At 38.7% G+C, this 3,751-nt stretch overlaps 1 protein-coding gene across 1 annotated transcript in view; it reads right to left on the bottom strand.

The window, feature by feature from the left end:
- The window catches only part of LOC106465491 (blood vessel epicardial substance-like), a 23,941-nt gene extending 20,296 nt beyond the window's left edge, over positions 1 to 3,645 (bottom strand). Inside the window, exon 1 of the mRNA XM_013925718.2 lies at positions 3,374 to 3,645. The gene's annotated coding sequence lies outside the window, so the exon portion shown is untranslated. The remainder of the gene's footprint in view (positions 1 to 3,373) is intronic.
- Positions 3,646 to 3,751: the final 106 nt, after the last annotated feature.

Raw genomic sequence — 3,751 nt, 5'->3', positions numbered from 1 at the left:
AAACTCCATAAAGAAGGTGTTTGGGTGCCTCACGCACTTTCCAATGATGATCGTTTCCAACCTGTGAACGTTGCTTCATCTCTTCTGGCGCGTAATGCGCGTGAACCATTTTTGGACAGAATTGTCACCCGTAATGAAAAACGAATTCTCTATGCGAATATTAAACGCCAAAAACCACTAGACAAAAACCACTTCCGACCCCAAAACCTGGACTCCATCCGCAGAAAATGATGCTTTGCATTGGGTGTGACATCAAAAGAGTAATTCATTTCGAACTCCTCAATCCAAAGTGAACTGTCAATGCAGAGATCTATAGTCAGCAACTGGAACTTTAAATCAAGCCCTTCATCAGAAACGCCCTTCACTCATCAATCGGAAAGGTGTTTTTCTTCTCCACAACAATGCACGTTCACATGTGGCACGTTTGACGGAACACAAGATTATGGAGTTGGGTTGGGAAGTTCTCCCCCACCCACCATATTATCCAGATGTGACACCACCAGATTACCATATATTTCGTTCGCTGCAACACCATCTTAATGGCAAAACGTATGCAAATGGGGAAGGTGTTAAAGATGACATCGATATGTTTTTTGCTTCAAACCCAAGTGACATCTATAATCAGGGCATTAACAACGTGATTGTAAGATGGAAAAGCACCATCGATAAGAATGGAGACTATTTCATTTAATAAATGTTTTGTTTTGATATATAAGTTGTTAGGGTTTTTGCATCTAAAAAAAGCGGCATAAATTTCTTGACGACCTAACACAATACACGAAAAGCGTATGTAACCAGGGCAACTGATGTGTTGCAGTGTTCGAATAAAATGTGTAACCAGGGCAACTGTTGTGTTGCAGTGTTCGAATAAAATACGTAACCAAGGCAACTGCTGTCTTGCAACCATGGCAACATACTACAGTAGTTAGCAAACTCGGGCAGTAGGCTTTAGATGTCACAAAAAGTTTTAAAACAATATATATTTTTATTCTTGTAAATACCAATATTCAGGAAGTTTAGGGTTGGTACTAAAGGGAATTACTACAGATAACTGCATGATGTCTGTGGAATAACGTTTCAAAATCCCAAAGCTTACATTCTTCGAGACAATCTGGCTGTTCGTTTCGGTTTTGCAGTATACAATTCTCGGCATCATTGCGTTAACAGGACAACGTTTCATTATTCCAGAGCATACTTTATCAACGTATGTTGTCTGGGCATCACGGTGTTAACAGGACAACGTTTCATTATTCCAGAGCATACTTTATTAACGTATGTTTTCTGGGCATCACGGTGTTAACAGGACAACGTTTCATTATTCCAGAGCATACTTTATTAACGTATGTTACTGGGCATCACGGTGTTAACAGGACAACGTTTCATTATTCCAAAGCATACCTATATTAACGTATGTTACTGGGCATCACGGTGTTAACAGGACAACGTTTCATTATTCCAAAGCATACCTATATTAACGTATGTTTCTGGGCATCACGGTGTTAACAGGACAACGTTTCATTATTCCAAGATTTACTCGAGTTGGCTTTTTCAATTTGACGACAAGCATTGCTTTGTAGAAAAAACAACAACAAGGAGACATTTTAATTGGTTGTTTCATTCTGTTGATAAGTAACACTACCGAGAATGGAAACGTGGGATGTTTTTATTGGCTATTTCGTACTGTTGACATGTAACAATCGCTAGAGAAAAAAAAACCTGTTGATATAGGGTGTTTTCTTTGATTTTATTTTCTGTTGATATGTAACTCACCCTCCAATGAAATCTTCAGGGGTTTTTCGCTGGTTCTTTTATTCTGTTGATACGTAACTCACCCTCCAATGAAATCTAGAGGGGGTTTTCGTTGGTTCTTTTATTCTGTTGATACGTAACTCACCCTCCAATGAAATCTAGAGGTGTTTCCTTTAGATATTTCAGTTAAAAATCGTTGAGTGATGTACTAATTATCATACTACCGTAGATTAGCTCTTGTTATGAATTAATAAAACAATATGCAGGATGAATGATTTATTCCTAATTCTTTACGCACATTCTAAAACCCAACGATTAATGACTTATAATGTCCAGAAAAATATATTACCGACCAATGAGAAGTGTTGAAGAAAAGTTTTGATTTTTCTTTTTTTTTATATACGGAAGTTGTGCTGGCAATTTACTAGAATCTCAACTATCGATTTAAATCGTTATCTGTGGTCTTATTCTCTGGCACTGTAACAATATGTCACATTTCTTTCTAACCAGTTTACTGGAAGAGGATTTACAGCGTGTCGTTACTGCAGTCAAACAATTTAATGTAACAAATTCATGGGTACGTTTTTTTTTGTAAATGATTAATGATTTGTGCATTTGTAACAGTCTTAAATTTTATGAAAAAAAAAATCCTAAGCTTTACTTTTAAAATAAACAATCCAGTGTACAATGTTACAAATAATTGAATTATATTCTAGAATAAACTCCATTTGCTAACCACACGTAAAACTTTATATATATATTTTTTTATTCCTGTAAACTCCCAGTGGAGCATAGGGCCGTAACAACACCTCACCAACGGAAGGTGTTGTTGCAGTTACTTGTAGCAGGTTGGTTTTTACGGGGTGGAGTTGCTAGCCCCGCACCCTTTCTCATCCTGGACTTGGGACCAGGCAAAGGTTGGCATGTTTGGTGTGACGGGGATTCGAACCCGCAACCCCCAGATTACGAGTCGAGCGCCCTAACCACCTGGCCATGCCGGGCCCAAACTTTTTCTTTAGAGATTTAGCAAAATAAAATTATAAACATTCAAAGATGCAAAGAAAAAGAAATATTGTAGAACGTGGAATGTATTTTCTGGATTTAGAAAAACCACGGAAACTTGAATAATTTTCTCAAACAAACATACTTAAAGTGAATTCACTTAGAAGATTCTAGAGTTTGTTTGTAGTTAAGCACAATGCTACGCAATGGGCTATCTGTGCTCTGCCCACCACGGGTATCGAAACCCGGATTCTAGAGTTGTTAGTCCGCAGACATACCGCTGTGCCACTGAGGGGGAGGGCAAAGATTCTAGAGTTTGTTTGTAGTTAAGCACAAAGCTACGCAATGGGCTCTCTGTACTCTGCCCACCACGGGTATCGAAACCCGGATTCTAGAGTTGTTAGTACGCAGACATACCGCTGTCCCACTGAGAGGGGGGGGGCAAAGATTCTAGGGAACACCTAAGGGCTGAAAGTAACCATACATTTTAACACTAATATATTTTACCTTAAAATACCTAAGATTACAAACTCAATCCCTTAACTACTTGTCTCTTAACAAAAGCGAATACAGACATTAACGGTAGCTTCAAGAAAGTTGAAATAGATTTATTACACTTAACTGTGTCCGCTCCAAGAACAATTCGTCCGTCAGTCCGAGCACGAAGACACCCCTGATTCACAGCTCTGTTACAAAACACGTCTTGCTTGCTCGGCTCTCAATGAGAAACTGGTATTAAAAATTTTTCCCACTAGGGCAGTCGTCGCTTTCCGCCGGAGCAGGATAGTATTTTTGTCGGCGTGTCTGCAGGAACTTGGGAGAAAATTGAAGAAAGGTTTAACACCGTATCTTGCGGACAGCTCAACCGAAATCGATGGTGACACTAAGAACGTGGGCACGTGACTTTAAGATTTTTTCAACGACAATGGGGTGATATAGTATAAGTGTTTCTGAAGCTATGTTTACTAAAATTACGCACATACGTACATAAATATTATGA

The sequence above is a fragment of the Limulus polyphemus genome, unplaced genomic scaffold, assembly GCF_000517525.1.
Source record: "Limulus polyphemus unplaced genomic scaffold, Limulus_polyphemus-2.1.2 Scaffold1960, whole genome shotgun sequence".
NCBI classification, from domain to species: domain Eukaryota; kingdom Metazoa; phylum Arthropoda; class Merostomata; order Xiphosura; family Limulidae; genus Limulus; species Limulus polyphemus.
The sequence above is the reverse complement of the archived record's forward strand: the minus strand, read 5'-3'. Positions and strand labels throughout refer to the sequence as shown.